The 27,483-nt window shown below is 36.0% G+C and overlaps 1 protein-coding gene across 1 annotated transcript in view; it reads right to left on the bottom strand.

The window, feature by feature from the left end:
• LOC115436861 (netrin-G1-like) overlaps positions 1 to 27,235 on the bottom strand; it is a 213,176-nt gene extending 185,941 nt beyond the window's left edge. Inside the window, exon 1 of the mRNA XM_030159828.1 lies at positions 26,642 to 27,235. The gene's annotated coding sequence lies outside the window, so the exon portion shown is untranslated. The remainder of the gene's footprint in view (positions 1 to 26,641) is intronic.
• Between the last annotated feature and the right edge of the window lie 248 nt (positions 27,236 to 27,483).

Below are 27,483 nucleotides of genomic sequence, written 5' to 3'. Positions count from 1 at the left end.
ATTTTCTTTAGACGTTTCAGGTTGTTCATATTTGTTCAGGTTATTCACATGTTACTGTCACAGGATAGTTTGTAAATATAAATGTTTTCATAATTTAATGTTATTTTTTGGACTAAAACAAAAACAAAACTTTGAAGTTGTCATTATTTGTAGGCATAGTGTAATATTATTTTTTCACATCAAACCAAGAGGAAAATATGGAGTCATTATTTTTTGTAGGTTATTATTATTTTACTTGAGATCATATTGAACCTAAACTAAAATGAGTTCGACAGCCTTGACTGTGGAATTTTTGCACTTTGCAAATTCATCCCAGGGGCCGGATTGGAACCTTTGGCGGGCCGCATTTGGCCCCTGGGCCGCATGTTTGAGACCCCCGATGTAGATGTTCATAAAAGCTCAGAATAAATTCAGAGGTTATTGTATGAGAACAGATAAACCTGATGAAAAACTGCCTTTTTTCAGCAAATCTATCATTAACTGAACATAAGCCAAGTGTCTCCATCCACTGTCCTTGATCCAACTCCATGGGTTTTACTGGTGAAGCAATGTTGTAGAAGATGACGGTGTTTCCATGTTCACTACGGAGCCTTTGAACGTCAAATGGGTCATATCTGATGACCAGGAAAAGACGAAAAACTGTATTTTACACCAATTATTTACATGTATTGATAGGATCAGTGGATGATTACCTCCGCCAAGGAGGTTATGTTTTTGCCAGGGTTTGTTTGTTTGTTTGTCTGTTTGTTTTTTTGTTTGTCTGTCCATTAGTGTGCAACATGACTCAAAAAGTTATGGACAGATTTGGATGAAATTTTCAGGGTTTGTTGGAAATGGGATAAGGAAGAAATGATTAAATTTTGGTGGTGATCGGGGGTGGGGGGGCCCACGGGGGGGGGCGCAGACCAGAAAATTTCATCAAAATCTGTCCATAACTTTTTGAGTTATGTTGCACACTAACGGACAGACAAACAAACAAACAGACAGACAAACAAACCCTGGCAAAAACATCACCTCCTTGGCGTGGGGGGGCCCACGGGGGGGGCACTGATCAGCCTTGGCGGAGGTCTGCGCTCTCCGAGTGCTTTCTAGTTTGTTTGTTTGTTTGTTTGTCTGTCCGTTAGTGTGCAACATAACTCAAAAAGTTATGGACAGATTTGGATGAAATTTTCAGGGTTTGTTGGAAATGGGATAAGGAAGAAATGATTACATTTTGGTGGTGATCGGGGTGGGGGGGCCCATGGGGGGGGCCACTGATCAGCCTTGGCGGAGGTCTGCGCTCTCCGAGTGCTTCTAGTTAGTAGATGTTTTTGGTAGACGGTGGATGTTTGGGTCTTTTTGGGTTAAAACCATTACCAGTACCAACCATACCGAGTGGCATTTTTTATAGAATTGTTACTCACAATCCCTATTGGTTTGATTTGTGTTTTAACAGTTCAGTGTGTACTATTTTATGGCATCTAATGGTGAAGTTGCAGCTTACAACTACTTGAATACTCCTCATCCTCCTTTACAGTGGCTACTAAAAATGTGCAATGCTTCTTCATTAATGTGGTAATAATTTAGTAGGTGATGGCAATGCACCTTAAAACTGGACAAAAGAAGACCATTCTGAACACAAGGTCAACCACCAATGGACTTCAGGCTAACAATGGAGCATGAAGAAGCTCTTGATTCCTCTATGTTTACCTTTTAATCAACAGATATCAGTCCTATAAAGCCTCTATTTGAAAACAAATAAAAGCCGAACTAAGTCATACTCATGAACATGAAAAATAAACATCAAACATCAAACAAAGTCAATAAATTTGAAAGTGAATATAGAACTAAAAATCATATATTTGGAATTTTTCTGTGTATTTAACCTTTATTTTCTCTCAAAGCCCCTAATTCTAGCAGTGGAGACTAAGAAAACCATCAGTCACTAGTGGAGCCAAAATCACTGAATAGTTTGTGCAACATCCTTCTGGGTCAGATTAATGAATCAAAATGTGGAAACAGTGACTCTCAGATGAAAACTGCACATTCTAATCTCACCCTAGATCTTACACATTGGACCATTCTATTCTGAGCTGTCATATTTATGTTTTTATTTAGCGAATTATATTGTTAGTTCTGTTTAGGATAATGCATTTGGTTCGTTATTTTGCTTTTATTTTTGACTTTTCTTATGTACTGTTATGGGTTTTATTATTAAATATACAGTCACATGGAACTGTTGCTTTGAAAAGCTGAAAAAAACTACAAGTGTTACTTATTTATTTATGGGGATGTACATTTTGTGCCCCATAAGACAAGCAAGTCTTCACAAATTTAGAACAAAAACAAATTTTACTAGAGGTAGACATACAGTGGATTTTTTTTTTTTTTTTTTTAAGTCTGATATATTTATATTTTGGAGCAGGAAAAAAACTACTGACAATTCAATGACTGACACCATTTGTAGCTCACCTTCTTGAAAACAATAGATACTGCCTTAAATCAACCGTCTTTAAAGAAATTTAACACCTGTCAAATTTAAAGTCAATCCATAACTGCTCTTGAAAATCACACTAGCCATAAGATCCAGATGGGAGTAATTTTTGTTTTTATGACCTATTATTTCCCTTCATTGTCAGTAATTCTGGAGAAGTTTTACTGAACCTCAACCACTTAACGAGTCAGTAATTTACCCATAATCTCATATATTCCCTTAACACAGACACTGTAACACTCTAAAGCCTGAACCATTAAATCAATGACAGAAAATTCCAGTTCTCTGAAACTTTACCCTTTATTGGTTGTTCTGAACAACCAAGAAAATGCTTTTCAAATATCAGTTTCCATGTATGAGTTTCAATTTTGTATCATATTTGATCCATCTGGTCTCAATGCTCAAATATTAGTATTTTTAAACAAACAAAACATAGTGTAACACAAACATGTCTAACAAATTGGTAATTCCTTTTCAAATTTGGCAAAGTTCTGCCTCCTTCCTCATTAATGACAATCTTGTAGTGTCACTGGAGAGGCGTCTGATGAACAAATTCCCCCCTGGTGGATTATCTGTGTATTGTATGTATCTAATTGTATACATCAGGTTTTTCAAGAAAAGAAATATCACACTGATCATGTAGAGGGCTTCAAAACTCATGTATCACATATGATATGTTTGGCGTTATAGGGTTAATGTATTTAAAGGGCTATCTGTTGACCTCTATTACACTGGTCAACAACAAATTTATTGTTTAAGTTTTTTGAGCTGATTCAGGATCATTTTGGTGTGCTGAATCCAAAAATCACATTAATTTTGCTCAATCAGGTCAACTTTCTGAACTGTGCTACATATTGGCTTTTTAACATTTTTGCTTACATTTATGGGCATTTTCACATCATATGATACAAAATTCTTTCATATTTCTTGCAATAAACGAGTTCTGAAGATTTGACTTTTGCCAATTTATGATTAATGGTTTTTTTTGATATTACAGGTGAATGAAATGGCTTCGACTAGAAGATCTTGCAAAAATCAGCCTGACGTATTCTGCTACATCTGCGCTGAATACACCATTGTACCTAACAGGAATCCTGTTAGAAAATGATCTTTTTTTCTCTTAAAACCTATTTTGGGTGAGAACTATATAAAAAAATCAACTGATAAAGTCACAAAAATGTAATCAATTTTGTGAGAAGATCAAATTTTTCAAAATCAAATTAACAAAATACCTGACCTGATTGAGAAAAACAGATGTCATTTTTGGATTTAGTGGTGCAAAATGGTCCTAATTCAGTTGAGAAAACCTAGACAACTTGCAAAAAACATTTTTTGTAACCCAGTGTTACCATTAGCACAGCCTTGAACCTTGGCTGAAACAAGTCTTTTTTGCATTAATATATTTGTATACAGTTGTCCCTCACTATAACACGGTTCACCTTTCGCGGTCTCGCTGTTTCACAGATTTTTTTTTAGGGCAATTTTGTATGCTTTTTTTTATAGCGTACAAATGCGCCTTGTGTTCTGTATCCTGATTGGCTAAGGGACTGCAGACCATTGTCAATCAATCTCCTCCATGCCTTGTCTCCTGTACAGTACAGAATGTGTTCGGCTTGCTAAATTTACATAAATGTTCGATCGCTAGCAGTGTGACTCTATGTTTGCAAGTTTTCTCCCCGACAAAACCCACAATGTCGACGAAACGTTCTGCAATGACAAAGGCACCTGCGATCGCACCCAAAAGGCAGAGGAAGATGCTAACCATCGCACAAAAAGTTGAACTTCTGGACATGCTGAAAGAAGGTAGAAGTTACGCAGCTGTATTCTATAATACTGTACTTATTTTTTAAATCTACAAAGGTTTGAACTTTGAGAGTGTTTGAACAAGAGAGAAATGTGACAAAATGTTAATGCCTGTCTGAGAAAAGTAAACAAAGTGTGTGGTGAGGGGGTTTTACAGCCTTAAAACGTATATAATAATTGTAAAAAATAAAGCTGACTACTATGCGGATTTCGCCTATTGCGGGTTATTTTTAGAACACAACCCCGCAATAAACGAGGGACCACTGTAATTACATCTTGGAGACAACCTCTGTGTCCCTACAAAATGAGCTGGTCCCCAATATCTACAAAGTACACAGGTTTATTCATAATGTTAAAAAAAACACTACCTCACAGACATACAGGGTGGGGAAGCAAAATTTACAATGAACATTTAGTTGTTTTTTCTCAGCAGGCACTACGTCAATTGTTTTGAAACCAAACATATATTGATGTCATAATCATACCTAACACTATTATCCATACCTTTTCAGAAACTTTTGCCCATATGAGTAATCAGGAAAGCAAACGTCAAAGAGTGTGTGATTTGCTGAATACACTCGTCACACCAAAGGAGATTTCAAAAATAGTTGGAGTGTCCATAAAGACTGTTTAGAATGGAAAGAAGAGAATGACTATGAGCAAAACTATTACGAGAAAGTCTGGAAGATACTATTAAAGAAGAATGGGAGAAGTTGTCACCCGAATATTTGAGGAACACTTGCGCAAGTTTCAGGAAGCGTGTGAAGGCAGTTATTGAGAAAGAAGGAGGACACATAGAATAAAAACATTTTCTATTATGTCAATTTTCTTGTGGCAAATAAATTCTCATGACTTTCAATAAACTAATTGGTCATACACTGTCTTTCAATCCCTGCCTCAAAATATTGTAAATTTCGCTTCCCCACCCTGTATATAGGACACACAAACACAACATATATTCCACATCACTCAGTAATAATGTTACTGAAATAACTGCATGTAATTGAACCCTCCTTGCCTGCAATGTCATATCTGCATCTGATTTTCATAAAAAAAATAAATAAATAAAAAAAAAGATTTCCATGTCTCATCTTGCAGTATTTAAATGACTCCTACTTCAGCTCATGCGTCTTCATATCTGATTTTGAAGTTGCGTTCGTCCCGATGCCTTCAAAGGCATTTGGGAAATATTAAAGTAAAATTGGGAGACAGAAATGGTCTATTTGAGGGATTGTACGTTTCTCAGAGCTATCACAAGCCATCAGTCAGATGGCCTAACTCGTCAGGTAATGGTGCCTGGCAGCAGTCTTTGGAGACTCGCACAACCTCAACAACTCAAATAAAAAAAGTGTGTGTGGCAGCAGGTAAAAATAAAATGGATCTACAGCTGCCTCCAACAGAGTAATGATGCTGTAAATAGGAGTTAAGTTACTGTTGACTGTCAGTGCGCTTGCATCTTTACTTTGTAGATGGCCTGAGGTTTTCGCCTTAGAAATCCCCTGGAGTCGTTGTTCAGTAGGAAAAAAAAGTGCTTACATTTCATATCCAATCTTAGCAGTTTGTGCATGAAGTATAATTCAGCTGCAGCAGTTCACATTGTCTAGTGAAGGACTCCAGTTTAGAGGGTATTTCCTATTTTCATTGTCCTACTCGTCCCACTACAAATCTATGTTGACACATGTGAGTCCGTTGTTCAGTGGCCGCCGCTGCCTTTACACTGTGCCTGGTATTGTCGCACTGAATAAAGACGTGCAATGAACCTCAGCCCTTCAAAGTGCTCTCCAAAGCTCGTTCCATTATCCACCTCGTACGATGAAAAGTGAAGAGACGGACGCAGAAACAGCTCACCTTCAAACTGCCAGTTATTTAAAGTGTCTCTGCAGCACAAGTAAATTCAGCATCTTAACATCATTTATTTACTTATTTATTTAATCTACTTTATTTATCAGGGACCATGTACAATTTGAACCCTTTCATGCATAATGGTTACTCCAGTGGACAGTTACTCTACAGCTGTTCTCTTGTATACTTCATTTTATGTATATTTTATATGTATATTATATTTTTGTATTTTATTGTTTTAGTTTCATATCAGCCAACACAGTGAACGCTCATGCATCAGCCCTAACACTGCAATTCATACCATTACTGTAACTTTGCTGTTCTTGATAAACCTGATCTGCCCTAACATGTTTGAGTGTAAATCAATTGTTAATTGTTAGACTGTAATTAACAGTTTCTTTTTTGTTTTGTTTTGTTTTTTGTGGAGGGAGGCTGGGTGTTTAAACAGTTTTTTTTTTGGTTTTTTTTTTGCATATTATCTCCATGAAGTGAGTAATAACTACTATTAGAATATGTTAAAATGTGAGAAAACATCAGATTAGCAGCTTTAAACATGTTTTTATTTCATTGTTTTCATATAATTTTCTGATATTGGGTTTTAAATACTTGTTTCTTTGCTTCAAGAATATAATGCATGGTGTAGCATATTAGTCATTTTTGTAATTCCATGCAAAAAAAACCCACAACTCAATTGTATTGTTTTTTTCATGCCTAAGGAGGACTAAACACTCAAAAAAAAAAAAAAAACAAAACTCAATTAAGGTTCTCATAATTCATATATTAAAGGGCTGAACATAAATGTTGCCATTTGATGCATCGTACCAGAGTTTGGCTTGAGTTAGGCTTTGGCTAATCCTCATCCTAATGATCCTTTTCAGGGAGTTCTCATTTAAGACAACAACAACAACAACAACAACAACAAAATAATGACAAACAACAACGACAACATCATATTACAATGAAAAAGAGAATAAACGTAAAGAGCAACTAAACAATATGGACTGATTAGGGGCGATAGGGAAAAGGGGAAGAGGGGTGAGTGAATAGAAGGGAGAAAGTGAGTGGGAAAATAATAATTATAATAATAATGATTACACTGGGTTACAAAAATTTTTTTTTTGCAAGTTGTCTAGGTTTTTTCAACTGAATTAGGACCATTTTGCACCGCTAAATGCAAAAAATGACATCTGTTTTTCTCAATCAGGTCAGGTTTTTTTGCTAACTTGATTTTGAAAAATTTGATCTTCTCACAAAATTGATTACATTTTTGTGACTTTATCAGTTGATTTTTTATATAGTTCTCACTCAAAATAGGTTTTAAGAGAAAAAAAATCACTTTCTAACAGGATTCCTGTTAGGTACAATGGTGTATTCACCGCAGATGTAGCAGAATACATCAGGCTTATTTTTGCAAGATCCTCTAGTCGAAGCCATTTCATTCACCTGTAATATTAAAAAAAACCATTAATCATAAATTGGCAAAAGTCAAATCTTCAGAACTCGTTTATTGCAAGAAATATGAAAGAATTTTGTATCATATGATGTGAAAATGCCCATAAATGTAAGCAAAAATGTTAAAAAGCCAATATGTAGCATAGTTCAGAAAGTTGACCTGATTGAGCAAAATTAATGTGATTTTTAGATTCAGCACACCAAAATGATCCTAAATCAGCTCAAAAACTTAAACAATAAATTTGTTGTTGGCCAGTGTAATAATAACTAGAAGCACTCGGAGAGCACAGACCTCCGCCAAGGCAGATCAGTGCCCCGGATTTGGATGAAAATTTCAGGAAATGTTGATCCTGGCACAAGGACCAATGATTAAATTTTGGTGGTGATTGGGGGTGGGGGGTACTGATCTGCCTTGGCGGAGGTATGCGCTGTTTTTTCTAGAAAAGCACTCTTAGAGCGCAGACCTCCGCCAAGGCAGATCAGTGCCCCCCCCCACCCCCCATCCCCGATCACCACCAAAATTTAATAATTTCTTCCTTTTGCCAGTGTCAACATTTCCTGAAATTTTCATCCAAATCCGTCCATAACTTTTTGAGTTATATTGCACACAAACACACAAACCAACGCCGATAAAAACATAACCTCCTTGGTGAAGGTACTAACAACAACACAACAATATATAGTAATAATACCAGTAGTTGAATTTGCTAGCATTATTGTGGCGGCAGTAGTGGTGGAGGCAGCCACAATGCAAAAAAGGGTTAAATAATTAAATATTTATTATAATTTATATCAGTTACTATCAGTTTGAGTTTATATTAATTAATTCAAATCATCATCTCTGTGGGTTCATCTCATTGCGCTTTTAATGATTTCTTTTTTCACCTCCGCCAAGGAGGTTATGTTTTTGCCAGGGTTTGTTTGTTTGTTTGTCTGTCTGTTTGTCTGTCCGTTAGTGTGCAACATAACTCAAAAAGTTATGGACAGATTTTGATGAAATTTTCAGGGTTTGTTGGAAATGGGATAAGGAAGAAATGATTAAATTTTGGTGGTGATCGGGGGTGGGGGGGCCCACTGGGGGGCCCATTTCCAACAAACCCTGAAAATTTCATCAAAATCTGTCCGTAACTTTTTGAGTTATGTTGCACACTAACGGACAGACAAACAGACAGACAAACAAACAAACAAACCCTGGCAAAAACATAACCTCCTTGGCGTGGGGGGGGCCCATGGGGGGGGGCCACTGATCAGCCTTGGCGGAGGTCTGCGCTCTCCGAGTGCTTCTAGTTTATGTTTTTTTTTTTTTTTTTTTTTTTTTTTATCGCATCTTTCACAACAAATTCGCCTTCCGTGACATTTTGTCTTCGTCTTATTTCATCTTTTACAAATAATTTCAAGCTAAAAATAACCCTCAGGTTTCAGCAACTTTCAATCAGCACCAAAAATCTGTCTTAAAATAAAACACTGTTCTCGTAACACTTATAACTTAAATCTATGTTCATTTAAAAAGGAACATCTACTAGTATTTGTGTTGAACATGAGAAATCCAAAACTTCATCACTTCAACTAGATCTGTCTCTATTTCCATTCCTTGACTTTATTACCCTCTTTCTGTTGTCGGATAATGGAACACTTCAGCATGCTGAATTACATCAGAGATCCTCATTCAGTGCAGTAGTATTACAGACGGTGTTAAAAGCATTTAGGCGGCATCGACTATGGAGGAACGAGCTCACCCATGTCAACACGCATTAGCATTAGCACAAGCGGGTCTATGAAAATAAGAAATACCCCTAAACTGCAGATGAATTCTGTTTATTATGCAGAGTCTGTGTTTACTCTGAAGAAAACATGTTTGTACATTAAACTTATTTAATCATATTTTCTCTTTTTCTAAGGCCCTCACATTTCCACAGAGCTGCATCACATTAGTTCTAGCTCATACTAAGATGTTCATAATGTCTGGTACAAGCATCATGGTCATACAGCAACACCATTTGGAGAAATTAACCCATAAAGACCCAAACAGCCACCATCAACTAAAACCATCTACAGGGTGTCCCATAAGTCTCCATACATAGGAAAAATAAATGTTTCTTGACATAAACCATTTTTATTCATATAATATGCTCTATATGACTGCCATTTTGTCGGGAACACATTTCAATGCGTGTCCTCCACTGCTGAAGAACTACAGGGTGACACAAAAAAACGGGAACTTTTTAACAATCCAATAAAACCAAGAGTGACTGAAGAAAAATATTTTATTCATAGTAATTGAAACCTTGAAACATGCCATTTAAGAAACAATGATGGAATTTTCATTTTTTTAAAATGACTTCCTGTAGATGGCATCCTCCTGTACGAATGCATTCTTGAAATCTGCTGATTCCTCGTTGACCGCTGCAACATCTCAGCTGGGATACTGTGAATTTCATCCTGAATTCTCTGTTTTAACTCATCCAGAGTTCTTGGTCGAGTCGTGTACACTTTACTCTTGAGATAGCCCCACAAGAAAAAATCACAAACGGACAAATCTGGCGATCTAGGGGGCCAGGGAACGTTACCGAATCTTGAGATCACACAGTTACCGAACAATTCTCGCACAGCCGCCAACGGTTACTAAAATGGGGATGTGTTTACTTGCTCAAGGTCACTGTCTCGCAGTGCTGCCACTTGCTCATGTCTGCCAATATGCACTTCAAAAATTCCCATTTTTTTGGGTCACCCTGTAATTTTTAATAAATGAAAATTCTATCATTGTTTCTTAAATGGCATGTTTTAAGGTTTCAATTACTATGAATGAAATATTTTTCTTCCATCACTCTTGGTTTTATTGGATTGTTAAAAAGTTCTCATTTTTTTGTGTCACCCTGTATATAAAGAAGAAATATAAAGAAATACATGTTAGAACCTATGCATTATGTCTCCTATGTATGGAGACTTATGGGACACCCTGTACTGATCTAAACTGTTTTACACCTGTTGATCACTGTGAAACACCGTCATCTTCTACAACAGAGGTCTCAAACATGTGGCCCGGCCCACCAAAGGGTCCACTCTAACCCATGGGATGAATTTGTGAAATGCAAAAATTACACTGAAGATATTAATCATTTTAGTTCAGGTTCCACATACAGACCAACTTAATCTCAAGTGGGTCGGATCAGAAAAAAATTATATCATAATAACCTAGAAATACTCACAACTTGAAATTTTTCTCTTTGTAAATGTAAACATTTTCATGTCATTTTACTGTATTTACACTAAAACAAACTATCATTTCACAAAAACGTGAATAACTTGAACAAATACGAACATTTTGAAATGTCCGAAGTGCAAGTTTACCAATATTCTGCCTGTTATTTATAGTGTATTTGTAGATCCACTGTGATCTTTAAGTTGTAATTTACATGTATAAATGATAAACTGAGACATAATATTGATAAAATTGCACTTAGTTTTCTTAACAAATTTCAGTTTGTTCAAATGATCACATTGTTTAAAAGGACAGTTGGTAGATGTAAACATTTTCATCGCATAATTTTACTTTTTTCGCTCTAAGTTTGGAGTTGACATTATTTATATACTATTATTTCACTGGTCTGGTCCACTTCAGATCAAATTTGGCTTAATGTGGCCCCTGAACTAAAATGACTTCGACACCCCTGTTCTCCAACACTGATTCACCAGTAAAACCCAGTTTGATCAATGACAGTGGATGGAGACACTTGTTTTATGTTCAGGTGTTAATATATTCACTAAACTAGAAGCACTCGGAGAGCGCAGACCTCCGCCAAGGCTGATCAGTGGTCCCCCCCGTGGGTCCCCCCACTCCCGATCACCACCAAAATTTAATCATTTCTTCCTTATCCCACTTCCAACAAACCCTGAAAATTTCATCCAAATCTGTCCATAACTTTTTGAGTTATGTTGCACACTAACGGACAGACAAACAAACAAACCCTGGCAAAAACATAACCTCCTTGGCGGAGGTAAAAATACAGAAATATATAGGAAAGCATCATCTTGCACATGCAGTTGAAGCAGCTTTACTCACAATCCTTCAGGTTACCCCCCCGCCCTTAACAACAGTTACACACTGTAAGCCTGGATAAGTAGAGTTTACTCAAATAATTTGAGGCAAGTGGTTGCACTTAAATGATTTGAGTAATGATCGACTAATCAGTTGGTTTAAGTAGGTTCAACTTTAACGCTAAAAGTATTGAACTTAAACAATTAAGTAGAAAACACTAAAAGACAAGTTATTTATACTTTAAATCTGTTGTAAAATCAACCCCACTATCCAATCATACAACTCAGCATTTTAGGTTACACTGACTAATGTTCTCAATTGCAGCCAGAGTCATTTATCATTTATTAAACAACTTTTTTTAAGATAATCACACTCTAAATCTCATTCCTGATCAAAACAGGTATGAAATTATTTAACTTAATATATTGAAGCATGAATGGAAGTTAGCTCATTACTGCTTGTCAGTACAGGAAATGCTTTTAATTTGACAAGACAGTAAGATTTCCATTTAATAATAACAGTTTTAGATGAACAGGAAAGCTATTGTTCTTCCTCTGGCTCTGACTCATGGTGCAGCTCTACAAAAATACAAAAACAAACACAAAAAGGCCAATAAACACTGCCATACACACATTAAATCCAAATTAACACTAACACCACAACCCTGCTGAACCCCTGCACATAAAAATAACACATTTTCAACAACATGCCTAATACCCACAATGCAATGCGAAGATAAAAAGGCGCACTGTAAGACCGGAATTTATATTTACTAAAATGCTTTAATTACAATGCACTTAAATGATTTAAGTTTTATGATGGTCATGACTAAAACTTAGTGATTTAATTCCGTTCAACTTAACCCATAAAGACCCAAAGATTCACCATCGACCAAAATCATCTACTGATATAAAATGTTTAATACCTATTGATCCACTAATCCTATCAATACATGTAAACAATTGGTGTAAAATCTAGTTTGTCATCTTTTCATTGTCATCAAATATGACCAATTTGGACGTTCAGAGGCTCCATAGTGAACATGGAAACACCGTCATCTTCTACAAAACTGATTCACCAGTAAAACCCATGGAGTTGGATCAATGACAGTGGATGGAGACACTTGGTTTATGTACAGTTAATGATATATTTTACGGAAAAAGTCCCTTTTTCTTCAGTTTTCTCTGTTTTTGATACAAAAACCATCAACTTTAATCTGAACTTTTATGAACATCTGCATGATTAGTGGATTAAATATTGAAAAATACCTGATTTTAACTGGAAAAATGCAACATATGGAGGAGTATTATTTAATAAATGGTGTTAAATAATGTAGGAAATATTAAATATAGAGGAAAAAGTCATTTGGGAAGTGCCATAAAAGTAGCACTGGGTCTTAATGGGTTAAACTTTTTCGTACTTTCAACTATGTCTACAAATTAGTAGAATATACTTAACATTTTATAGTAACATCATAAAACTTAAATCATTTAAGTGCATTGTAATTAAAGCATTTTAGTAAATACAAATTCTGGGCTTACAGTGCAATATAAAAAAAACCTCTAACTGATCTAATTGGATGTAGTCCTTCATGTTTAATGAACACTAGTCACCTGCAGGTTTGAGGAAACCAAATATATGCTTTTTAAAGATACTTTTCATGGCATCTTTGGAAGTGAGAGGGCAAATTATTTAAAGACACAGTCATACCTTATAGGTTTTATTTATTTATTTATTTATTTATTCATTTTTTATAGTGTAACATCCTTACAGTACAACTTTACACCCCACCCGCTGCATTAGACAGAAATAGTTCAAGGACATCTGTAAAAAAGAGAATCACACGATCACTACACAGAACCATGTGAGGTTCTGAAATGACTGGTTTAAGTTTCTGAATTGGTTTTACCGCCTGAAAAAGGCCTGACTAAATCTTCAACATTCATTTATGTGTATGCTATATTTAGAATGTTTTTGTCGCTTTTTCTTGTCATCATATGGGTTTTTTTTCCCACTGGAACTGAGGCCCTGAAGTGCTCTGAAACCTAGTTCACTGGCCAAAAGGTCATTTCTGCAGCCTGGTTGTTGTGTCACTGTTTTATTAATACATTATTTATTATTCAGACAAACAAACCAATCGAGGCTAAGGTTTTACAAGATAAATTTGTTGGTTCAGAGTAAAACGATAAAATTATTTGATTCACCTAAGAATCTGACTGAAGATCAGAGTGACATTTTCATGTATAAAATGCAGATTTTTGGATATTTGTCAATTTTTGTGTTTTATATCACCAGCATTGATGTGCTGTTAAATATTTCCAATTTTTTAAATTGATTTGGTGGATAGATTTTGATTATGTGATTATTATGACGATAAACAGCACATTTCTGTTTTACCTTTTAGGTTTAATTTCTTAAATTGTGACCTTAAACACTACAGGAGGATATTTTCAGGTTTTGGCCAATATTTGTATCACCAAATATAGTGTCTTTGCACCAATGTTGTGTTGTATTAAAGTTTTTTTTTTTTTTTTTTTTTTTTTTTTAATCAAATTGTGTGCTTGAGTCTGTGTTCATTCAGAAATAATGTGATGAAGGATTAAAAAAAATGTAATACAGTTGCAGAAAAAATTATTAGACCATCAAAAGTCATCAAAAATAATGGTTATGCAATCAAGTACTAACTCCTGTGAGTATCATGTGACTAAATCAGACAGAAAAGAAAACACGGAATGCCTAAAAACACTGTTTTTGTCAGTACAATGCCATAGATATTGATGCAAGAACTGAAGTGATTTTGGTTATTATCAAGAAAACATGGGAAATGGCTAGATATCAGCTCTGAAATTTAACTCTTATGAGCTATTTTTGTTGTTATTATTATATTTGTCCAAATGAATGTACCTTTAGTTGAACCAGGCATTAAAATGAACAAGAAACTGAAGAAAATAAGGGTGGTCTAATAATTTTTTCCACAACTGTATAGTGTCCATTTTGATTGACATTGACTTCAAACTTGGTATACAGCTACTTTATGATGATGTCAACAAAAGTTAGTGAAATTATTTGGATCCAGATCTGATTCTGGATTTGGTGCAACTTTGAAAAATTTCCCCATTATAAGAGATAGGAAGTGGATCGATGCAATAACTCAGTAAATATAAATGATATCCAGTGTAAATTTCTACAGTCCAGCCCTGATGGGGAGATGACCAAAACATAATGTCCACATGCTGATCAGGATCTTCTTCTGGATCCGGGAACTTACGGAAAATTTAACATGGGCTCTTATGGGGAAAAAATGTCAATCGTCTTCTTCTCTGAAACTCCAGTTCTGATTGACTTCAAACTTGGTATACAGCTTCTGTATGATGATGTCAACATAATGTATTGAAATTATTTCCATCCGGGTCTGATTCTGGATTTGGCGCGACTTTGAAAAATGTTCCCATTATAACAGATAGGAAGTGGATTGATCCAATAAATCAGTATCAATGATATCAAGTTGGAATTTGAATTTTTTACAGGTCTGATTGGAATATGACCAAAACATGGGTTATTTCTGTAATATAATAAATACACAGAACTGGGTGATAATAAATGGCATCTGGATACATTTTCCAAAGCTTTTCATTTGGCCGGTAAGCTACAGGGCCATTGGTCCTATTTTTACATTTATGATGAAGATTTCTTCATTAGGGTGATAAATAACAACAAAAACAAAATAAAGAAACAGAACATAACGTTGGTATCGGCCAAAATATCATTTTAAATACAGGCTTCAACATAGAATTTTACAAGTGGTGCATCCCTACTCTGCACTCGAAAGGAATATGGGAATGTTTTTGCTTATATTGTCTAACAAAGGATACAAATTTGAGTAATACTTATAAAGGAAAATTTCTAAATGAGGTGCTGTGTCTTTATTTATGCACACACACACACATGCAGGCAGGCTTCTTCGCTCCCTATCGACATACTAGGACATTAAGATTCAATATTTTAAGTTAGCCAACTTGTCTTGGGCTGAAAATTGTGTCAGTCTGAAAGGAGTTTTGACCAAATCGAAGCCAATTACTGCCTTCCTTCTCTCAATCTAATACCCCTTTTACAAAATGACTACAGGCTTGAATACATCCCATCTGAAATGAAAGATGTTCATGTGAGCTCCAGAAATTATCTGCGTTGCAATTTGGACTCTGCAGACCCTTCAAAGTGAGTCATGTCAGGAGGTATGGATGGCAGGTTTCATACGACTGACATCCAGCGGGAGGCGGACAGGAAACTGGTAGATGGAAAAAAAAAAAGAATAGCAATGGGGGGAAAAAGAATTTTGGCTCTTTAAATGTGCTCATGTCAATCAACAAGACTCCTAAGAAGAGGCCAATTACAAATTTGATAACATCGCTTGAGCTTTGAGTGATGAATAAGTCATTTCTTTATGGGGAAGCGTGTATCAAATTTCATAAATATAAATGTCAGTCCCTGATCTGAGATGCATCGTGGGATAGGCTGCTCATTGCATACGCTCACACACACACGTGGACACACACACATACCTAGATAAACCCTCCTTTCATAACACCGAGGTTGACTTTCATTATAAGACAGTCAAATTAGGTACCAGCAGCAGGGTGGGAGAGGTTGCTTATCTTATTTTTATTTAATAGGGAACATTCAAAGCTAATAAGTGACGGCAAATGGAGCCAACCACAGGGATATTGGATTTAATTCATACACACCTGGTGTAATGAAATCTATACAGATGAAAGAAAGGGGTATGAAGGCTAAGAACCTCCATGGACTGGCACCGTTCAACATCAGAGCAGAACTAAAGTCAAACCATAAAATACAGAACCGCTCAAATTACTATTATGTAAAAAACGGATTTTTTTTTTGGAGTGTACAATACGTGTTTTAACTATGTGCGCTGCTGAAAGCTAATTTATCTGCTTTAATCAGTTCCTCTAGGATGATAAGAATGCCTCAGTCAAATGTGGCTAATATCAAAATCAGAATTGTTTTTATTGTCATTCATTTAGAAAACATGGATGAAAGAAAAGTGTCTCCCAGAACCAGTGTAGTAAAAAATGTGTAATAAATAAGCTAATCTAAAAGCAGTACTTAACCCTGTGACACTGAACGTATCATATTTGATACTTGAGTTTTGAAGCCATCTACATGATCAGTGTCATATTTTTTTTTTCTTGAAAAACCTGACGTATACAATTAGATACATGCAGTACACAGATAATCCACCAGGGGGGAGGAGTTTGTTCACCAGAGGCCTTTCAGTGACACTACAAGATTGTCATTAACCCTTTCATGCATGACTTATGAAAAAAATGATCTAGATTTTTTTTTTTTTAGATTGATATTATTACTCAAAATTAGGCTAAATTTGAAATGCATTTTGAATTATTATTATTATTATTATTATTATTATTATTATTATTATTATTATTATTATTATTATTATTATAAATATGGCTTTACTAAGAAGATATTTAATATTTGAGTTTTGGCTTTTTTTAATTAAATAATTGCCTATATTGGAAACATCATGATGCAATATTTTTTACAGACACATTTTTTAAATTTTTATGGAATGTCCATTGCGGTGGACAGCTGTTTTTTGTTTGTTTTTTTGGGTTTTTTTGTATAAAGATAATACTCCTGTCTACAAACGTGGACAGAAAACCCATAGATGGGTCTTAAGAGGATAATTTTATGAGATCACAGAGCAGTCCAAATTCTAAAACTAAGATGACACTTCTTTTCATTGTATTGTTTAGGGTCTATAGAGGGGGAAACCCATGTGGTGTGGAGAACATTGCCTTTATAAGCCTTTCAAAAATGAGCTTAAGCTATGTGTCCACAAATGTGGACGTCATGTATGAAAGGGTTAATGAGGAAGGAGGCAGAACTTTGGCAATTCTGAAAAGGAATTACAGATTTGTTAGACATGTTTGTGTTATATTACATTTTTGTTTGTTCAAAAATAATAATATTTGAGCATTGAGACCTAATATATCAAATATGATACAAAATTGAAAATCATGCATGGAAATTGATATTTGAAGAACATTTTTTCGGGTTGTTCAGAAGGACCAATAAAGGCTCCGGTTTCAAAGAACTGGAATTTTCTGTGTGTGTATATATATATATGTGTATATATATATATATATATATATTAAGTAAAAGCCAATAAAAACAAGTTAAAGTGCAACATCATTATCATTTCATTGGAATTCTATATTTGTAACGTCATAAGAAACTGCTTTAATGGTTTAACTGCAGTAGATACACAAAAATATTTATCAAATCAACAGCAAACTAATGCCAAAACTCAGTAATTCCAGTTGAGAAGCTGGACAGGATCCACCAGTCACTACTGGAGCCAAGTTCTGCCAAAAATATCCAATGAACAGTCAGTTAATCAATCAAACCAGTTAATGGCCTATCTCTAATACCAACGTGAAATCATGACTTGCATAAATATACACACCACTTCTAATTGCCGTGTTATCTGTACGTATTATAAGCTTTTTGCGTATATGTTCATTATTACCCCCTGTCCAACCTGAATTGATGCGTCAAATACCACTCACTGATGGTCAGGGTTATGTGAACTGGAGATCTTGGCGCAAATTGACATGCAATCACATGGCGTTGAATAACACGTGAGAGGCTGAAATGCGTAGGTATAGCACGCCAAATGCCATAAGAACTGGCACGACATACAACGCTATTTACTGAGCACAATCTGTACATGCACATCACCAAAGTCACTTTTTTGTTCCAGATTTTGAAGCTTCAGATGTGTGATAGAAATTCAACATCTCCCTGACATGGATTTGCAGACCGACAAAGGAAGTAACCAGAAACCAAAGTATATTAACTATTATGAGTCTACAGCAGCAGTATGACAACACAGAAGACAAGTTTAATAATGATAAACCAAACTGACCAGCAGGTGGCGATGCTAAATATGGAAATATTCCCTTTAGCAATAAATTAGGTACATTTTAACCAAAACTAAAAAGTGTGCTCAGTTAAAAATAAATGTGCATAAAGTCACTTATTCAAGCATTAAACACACTGAGATTTTTGTCTTCAGTGTGAGTAAAAACATATCTAATGTAGGGCTGGACGATACAGAAAAAAATCATATCTCGATAATTTTTTTCATATCAGACTATATCGATATGTATCACTATATAAATTAAATCCCTATTTTTGTCAAGCTTCAATTTTCCGTTACTCATAAGTCAGTGGTGAAGACATCAGAAGGTTATTTTTGATTTAAATGGGATTTATTTTCTGCCAGAGGTTGAACATGACAGATGTGCTGAAGAACATTATACAACTGTTTCAGATAAATAAAACAGGTACATATATTTAAAACTAAACTAAAAGTCTGACCAGCAGGTAAAAGGTTTCAAGTTTTAAAAGAAAACGCAAAAAAACCCAGACTATTTTCACTAAACAAAGCCAGGGGTATATACGTGGGGGTGTGTTCCTTAACTGCCGTAACTCCCATTAAACCGAAACTTAAGGAAAGGTGAGTGTTTGTGTTCTTATAGGCTGCATGTAATCGTTCAGTACACCTCCGTATTGTATTGAAGGCCCTTAAGCGAAATAGTCCGCACCCTACTTTTCAGTAACCGGTCACCTGAGTTCTCGATCACATTTTCTCCAGAGGAAACGCTCATTACCTACCGCTCCAGCCCAAACGTCAGCGTGTGTGCTGCAGCTGCTCTTACACCTGTGCTGTGTGCGTCAACCTAACTTGACATGGCTCTCGCGCAATCCTGGTTCTCGAGGGCCGGTATCCTGCATGTTTTAGATCATAGGTGTCAAACATGCGGCCCGGGGGCAAAATCCGGCCTGCCAAAGGGGGGATGAATTTGTAAAATGTAAAAATTACACTAAAATATTAACAATCCTTTTAGTTCAAGTTCCACATTCAGACCAATTCAATCTCAAGTGGGTCAAACCAGTAAAATACTGGTAATAATAAATAAAATAAATCCAATAGTGAGATAGTCCAGTTGCCTGATTGGTGAGTCCCAATCTTGTCCCGCCTCCCTGTACACTAAACAGGTCCAGAGGATGGCTTCTTCAGTTCTTAACAATGACTCCCATCCTTTACGAGGTGAATTTCAACTCCTTTCCTCTGGACAGAGGTTCTTAGTCCCAAGGTGCAGGACACAGCGTTATAAAAACAGCTTTGTTCCTGTCGCCATCACTGAGCTCAATAAGAAATAGTGACATTGCACTTTACTAATTTATTTAGTTATTTATTCCATTTTTTTTTGCTCTATTTATTATTATTGTGACTTCAAATTTTTTAATTTTTTATTTATTTGTATGTTCTTACTCGGGTTTTTATCCCAGATTGTTTTTATCTTTTCTGGTTTTTATTGTGTTTTATTGCATCTTGTTTTTATTTATTTGATCTTACCTATTTTATTTACTTATCCATGCTGCTATACCGATGAATGGTGGAACACTGAGCACTTTTGTTTTGTTCTGTCTTTTTGTCCTGTCTGTAAGCGTGATCAAGTGCCTGTCTTGCATGTTTAATGTAAGTGTTGTTGTAATGCCAAGGCAATCACCTAGACTGCAAAACAAATCTACCTACGGGTATAAATAAAGTAACTTTGAACCTTGAACCTTGATACTACCATAATAACCTAGAAATACTTACAAATCCAAATTTCTCTCTTTGTAAATGTAAATATTTTCATGTATTTACACTAAAACAAAGTACAATTTCACAAAAAATGCGAATAACCTGAACAAATATGAACAACCTGAAATGTCTTAAGAAAAGTGAGTACAATTTGAACCATATCTGCCTGATACACTTCATGTGTATTTGTAGTGATCTGTAAGTTATAATGAACATGTGGAAATGATAAACTGAGGCAGAATATTGTTAAAATTACACTTATTTTTTTCCAGTTTGTTCATGTTATTCACATTGTTTGAAAGGATCATTTGTAGGTGTAAACATTTTCATTGTTTAATTTGACTTTTTCACTTAAAAACATAGAGAAAACTTTGGAGTTGGCATTATTTATATATTATCATGTTTATATTTTACTGCTTCGACCCACTTCAGATCTAATTTCGCTGAACGTGGCCCCTGAACTAAAATGAGTTTGGCACCCCTGATTTAGATGGATCCCTCTACCAACACCCCTGATTCAAATGATGAGCCTATCATCAAGCTCTGCAGAAGCCTGATGATAACCATCAGGTGTGTCGGAAGAGGGACACATCTAAAACATGCAGGATACTGGCCCTCGAGGACTAGGATTGGACACCCCTGCTCTACCATGATTGGTTCGGTGCGGCGCTACTTAATTATGATTGGCTGTTCTCACATGTGTCAAAACATGGACGAATGAATTCTATTGAAATTGTATCGAGCATGTCTCATATTTCTATCTAGGAAAAGTTCTTTATATATATCGTTATCATCTTATCGCCCAGCCCTAATCTAACGTAGTCGTGTCATACCTGAGTTTCTCCATGATTTGAGTAGAAATTTTTGGGTCTTCTTTTATGCTGTGAAATATCTGGTTTTAACCCTTTCATGCATGAATTATGAGAACCTTTGTCAATATTTTTTTTCTTGAGTGTTTTTATTCCTCTTTAGGCATGAAAAAAACAATGCAAATGAATTTTTTTTTATAACTTATTTTTCATGGAGTCACAAAAATGTCTACCCAACTGGACACCATGTGTTTAATTTTTGAAGCAAAGAAACATGGATTTAAAACTCATGATCAGAAAGTGATATGCTGTGTGAAAACTATGAAATAAAAACATTTTTAATGCCGCTAATTGCTAAATCACTAATGTTTTCTCACATTTTATCATACTCTAATATTAGTTATTACTAATTTCATGGAGGTAATATCCTCCTGAGACCAGGAAATTGACAGTTTTAGCTTTTTTACATTAAAAAAATTGTCTTGATTGGAAACTGCATAATGCAACAGTTTTTTCAGATACATTTTTGAAATAATTTTTATTTACTGATTGATTTTTTTTATGGAATGTCCTTTGTAATCCACTGCATTTTTTAAGTAAAACTGTCAAACTTTTGTCCCCTACAGAGGACAAATTGCATTGCTGGGTCTCAGGAGGATATGCAAAAAAAAAAAAAAACAAACAAAAAAAACCAAAACCTTTTGTTTCAGAAAACTGTTAATTACAGTCTAATAACAATTAACATGTCACTGCAGATCAGGTTTATCATGAGCAGCAAAGTTAAAATAATTGTATGAACTGCAGTGTTTGGGAGGATGCATAAGAGTCCACTATGTTAGCTGATATGGAAGTAAAACAACAAAACCCATGAATATACAAGAGAACAGCTGGAGAATAACTGTCCACTGTAGTGACCACTATGCATGAAAGGGTTAATTAGCATTACAGCAAATTACCGCCACCTACTGTTGGGGAGTTCAAATGGACGGTGCTGTGTTTCATAAAAAATAAAGCACAGAATTAGTTTTTTAACCTAATTTTTTTTTGCCCAGAATAGGGATGTAACGATATGAAAATTTTATATCACGGTTATTGTGACCAAACGGTTATTACTATTATCGCGATATTGTTGAAATTGCGCTCAAAATGTTCAAAAAGTACCAATACACACACTGAAATAATTGAACCAAGTTGTATTTTGAAAAATAAATAAATAAATAAAATTAAATAATAGCCACAATGTACTTTCTGTTGGCAGAAACATTTAAATATTAACATGTAAACAATCAAATATACAAATGTGCATTAAAGATGGAACCTTATGGACACTGTTTGACCATTTTCCAGATCAAGTTTGCATTGTTTGAGTTTCTTTTTCATAGATAGATAGATAGATAGATAGATGCTGCTTCTCCAGGAAAAGAGCAGTACCATTAGTTTTCAAAGTGCGGTAATCAAACATGGTTATCATGATAATTAGAATTTAGACGTCAGGAATTTTACCGTGGTTTATCGTTAAACCGGTAATCGTTACATCCCTAGCCCAGACAAAGGGTTCGTGACCCACCTGTTAAGAATCACTGCTTTAAATTAAAAAGAAAAACCTGTCATAGGTGAGGGTGGAGGGGTGTTCAGTCGGTTGCAATCTCCAACTTCACCACTAGCTGTCACTATATTTCTAAGACTGACCCTTTAACATGAATAGTGAGACGACTTCCATCACAGTATCACAGCTTAACAAATCCAACATTAAACTAAATAAAGGGATAAACACGACAGACCTCAGATCAGGTAAACATATTAAAATGCATCCACGGTTTTGCTAATGTTCCGAACATGCCCACTTGGTTTTCAGACTGAGCACAGGGTCTGAACCTGTTTGAAGTTCAACATCATGACTTCACACATGATGCACCAACAGAAGGTACATAAAACCCCGCAGGTTAAAGTAAACAATCCAAATACTTTTTTTTTGGTGCTGCAGACTGTAAAGAACCACTGCGGACAGAGTTACATAAAAAAAAAACAGCAGAGATATCACAAACAATGACCCATGATACAATGCTCTGTGTGAATTTACCCCGTTGGCATCGACTGACATCAACATTTTAGTCAAACTAAATTTGAACACTGTCATTTTCTACAAATTGTCTTGTGTTTTAATTAATAATACAATTGAATAGAATAAATACATAAAAATTTTCAGTTTTACCTTTTTAATTTTACAGCAAGAAAAGCTGCAATCAAAACAATAATTTTTGGTCGGAACAATGTAAAAAAAGAAAAAGTCGTACCATTTTATTAGTGAAACTGGTGTCAACACTAAAGCTAGAAGTGTTCATCATCTTCGATTCCTTTCATATTTCACCTCAAACAACAAAATCCTTACATAAAATAACACACACACACACACACACACACACACACACACACACACTACAGACCACCCAAGGAAATTAACAGCTGCAAAAGTGTATCTGCTATATACTAGTTCTTAACAGATTTCTGTCCTTTTCAGTTTTCTAGTTGGGGGACATTCATCGTTGAGGTACATAACTACAGCCGACTATATGTGAGTGTGGTCCAGAGTTAATATCCCCTTTAATAAAAACAGCCTGTATAATTTTCTTCTCACAGTTCCATAGGGTGGTGTAGGATAAAAAAAAACACTTAAATGGGCAGTAAATGACATACTGTTCTCTGCTAAAAATACACAGCTGTATTTCTGAGTTTTTGTATCAAGATAGAACTGGAATATTTTAACAGCAGAAGAAAAAATCATTGAAAATTAAAATAACATGTGTTGAATTAACTTTTACTGTATTTTACACCAATTTCATTCAACACATGCCAAATGATTATGATTATTATTGAGTTACTTTTCGTCATGGAAACAGAGATCGTACTAAATACTGACTTTCATCTGTGGAAACTTTTAAGTTGTGATATATATTCTGATTTCATTTGTTATTTTGTTTCATTTGTTGTAATTTCTATCTTGTATTTTAAGAAAGCGACTGAGAAGTACACATGTATACTGATTACATCTATGCAACAAAGGTAATGTAGACCAACTGCACAGAGCTGTACACTCTATAAACACTATAATAGAGTTAAATGTTTTTATATTCTTCACCTCACAAAATAAATAAATAAATAAATAAATAATTAAAAAAGACACCTCACAGTCAAACTAGACGCAAACCCATATAAAGGCCCAGTAACGCAACAACAAAAAAAAAAAAACTGCATAACTACCAACATAACCTAGCTGTAAAACATCTACAAAAAAAAAAAAAAAAAAAAAACAAGTATGCAGCACACACGAAACAGTCATCTGTCCTTGTTCTGTGTATCCTTTCACTGACCCTGTTCTGTATGAATGATGCACAGTATCTATACGTCTTACTTGCTGCTCTCAAAATGCAAGGAAAAGCTCCGGAATGTCATAATTTCACTGGGAAAAATATGAGGTCAGATTCTATATTAAAAGTCATCAATATTTTAGCAGCTCTCCGTACGCAGAGAGAGAGAGAGAGAGAGAGAGAGAGAGAGAGGGAGAGAGGGAGAGAGAGAGGGAGAGCTAAGACTGACCACCTCATCACTCTCTCTCTCTCTCTCTCTCTCTCTCTCTCTCTCTCTCTCTCTCTCTGTCTTTCTCGCTCTTTTCCCTCACTTGTTTTTGAAGCCTCTGAAACACCCCCTTGTGTCCGCTTGCATTCCATCCCCTGGGCAGCTCAAGCATGAGCAGAGTGTTTTAAAAGTCAGCAGGCAGCCGTGCCCCGTGGCTTATATTGGTTACAAACTCCCAGACAGGCTCTTTAAAAAAACTATTGCGGATGTATTCCCCTTCATTTTCTAGTCGTCCTGCTAAAGTGTGGCTTTGCTTTGTCTCATGTCCCTCTTCTTTTTCTTCTTCTGTTCTTCTGTCTGGATGTGGCTTCTTCCACACTCCCAGGGCAGCAGGGAGGAGGACCTGTCCATGGTGCTGAAACACAAATCTGCTCCCATGAACCCTGCGGCTTGTACAGCCAGTACCCCAAACACTGATACCACTGATTGGAAGATAACACCTTTATTGACTTTGAAATAAAATCAAAAAGGACAGTGACAGGGCAGATTAGTGCTGCCTCTGTACCTCCTTCTGCAATAATTTCTCGTTTTCCCTGAGCCTTTTTTTGTATCATTGTGGATTTACACTCACACACACGCACCTCCTTGTTGTGTTTATTGATTTTGTTGATTTCCAACCAATAACTTCTAATCCACAGCCAGTTTCAGCAGACTGATGCGTTGTGGTTGGCTGATGATTGCAACAATAAACGGGTTAATGCTTCCAGCGCACTGGTAGCCAAGAAGCAGCACTTCCATATGAGTCACAATGGGATCAACTGGCAAGCAGACGCATGTCTGTACTGGCACATATTTGTATTCTCATTGTCTCCTCTCCCTCCTCTCTCTTTGGGTTCATTCAGTTTCTGTCCCTCTCTTTCTCTCCTTATCACCCTGTTATTGTATTTCCCCCAAGTCGTCATACTCTCAATAACAACCTTTTCTGAAAATGATTGGTGAGCACATGATATGAAAAAATCACATCCAGTTTCTGCACCTTTAACCTCTGCGACAGGGGGTCACATTAGCCCCTACCTATCCAGCACCTAACAGCAGCTTGTTCCTTCTGCAGACAGAGGATGTGTGTGTGTGTGTGTGTGTGTGTGTGTGTGTGTGTGTGTGTGTGTGGTGACAGTGTGAGGGTCCCTCAGTGAGGAGCCCAGTTACCCAGACTCCACCACCACTGCCACATATGAAATGTGCTGCCATGCATTATTCACATTTCTTCTGCTAAATCCCTCTCATGCAAAAATGCAGAGCATGTCGCAAAAAAAAAAAAAAGAAAAAAAAAGTCTGAAAGCCAAACCTGGAGCAGTAAGAAACACAAGACGAAGAAAAAAACAAAACAAAACGGTAATCTATCTGATATGTTGTCTGACAGTTATGAAATGACAAAGAAACACATATATTTGCGGTCATGTGCGCATGTGAAGGCTTCCAGTGGGAAGTGTGAGTGAAATTTTGCAGGGGAAAAAAACGCGACGCAACCCTAAACTGGACTTTACTGACCTGCCGCGCAACAGGTTAAAGTGGCACCATGAATACACAACTGGGGGGTAATTGAAGTGTAGTCAATAAAAGCAAAAGGTGATAAAAGATCTGAGTCAAGTTAATCCACATCATTTTAACCTTAAAGAAAGTCGAACTAAAGGCTACAGTTCCACTCCTTACGCGGATCTAAAGGGTGTTTTCTTCTATTTTTCCCTCTGACCAGTTCACACCATATCCATTAAATCCACTTTAAATCTGATTATTGAAAACGACCCGCCCAAACACATCCCTGTGTAATTACACTGTTAGTGCACATTCAACCCGCAGAATGAAGAATGCAGAATGAATGAATAAAAACATACATAATCTGGTTAAATATTTGGTGTTTTTTTTTTTTTTTCTGAAAATGTCTCTACAGTACTCACATCCAACGCGCTCCTACGGCGAGGTGATCATTCAACAAGTTTACAGCCCAGAGCAGTCAGCAGACAGACATTCATCCGACTTGGACTGATCCTTCAGTCTGTGATTTCTTCTAATTTTGCACAAAACGGATCAATAGAGCAGATTCGTGCGCACACTTCGCACCACGTTTTCCCTTTTGCCTTAACAACTTTTGATTCAACTTTTGCGACGCGTTAAAACAGTTTTTTTTTTTTTTTTTTCCTTCCAATATCAAACCAAAAACGCTTCAGGACTCGTTGGCTTTAGGTTCTTTTTCTTCCAGTCTTAACAACAGCCGCTGCAGAGTTTCCAGTGCTGGTCATCTGAAGCTGTTTGACTTTACGCAGAGCTGCTCTTCTTGGCGCAGCGTTCATCGGAATGGCGCAAGACAAAACACTTAAAGTAGTGGATTCACAATGATGGCGAATTCATCCAAGTCCATCAACGCGTAATAAAACACGTCCCGATGGAGAACAACTCCTGGGGTTTGTTTGGATAGGTTAGTTAGATTTCTCAGCCAAGCCGAGTTGTGGACGGGAGGAGAGAGATAAGCAATCTTCCTCAAATGGAGCCACTATGCCCAGTCACAGATGAGCGCTCCTCCGGGTCCTAAAGGTAACACGGACTGGTTCGGAGAAATCAACTTCAACCTCCTGATTTTACGCAGCTGTTTTTCAGCATCAGTTTGTAATAAGACGCAAGTGAGCTTGTGTTTGCGTCGCTTTTCTGCGTAAATTCTATAATGTGTTAACATAAAATGAGCCTAGAATCTAACAAATCAAATGACTTGATCGGAAAATTACCGCTGATGTTTTCATCCAGT

The sequence above is a fragment of the Sphaeramia orbicularis genome, chromosome 17, assembly GCF_902148855.1.
Source record: "Sphaeramia orbicularis chromosome 17, fSphaOr1.1, whole genome shotgun sequence".
Taxonomy (NCBI): domain Eukaryota; kingdom Metazoa; phylum Chordata; class Actinopteri; order Kurtiformes; family Apogonidae; genus Sphaeramia; species Sphaeramia orbicularis.
The sequence above is the reverse complement of the archived record's forward strand: the minus strand, read 5'-3'. Positions and strand labels throughout refer to the sequence as shown.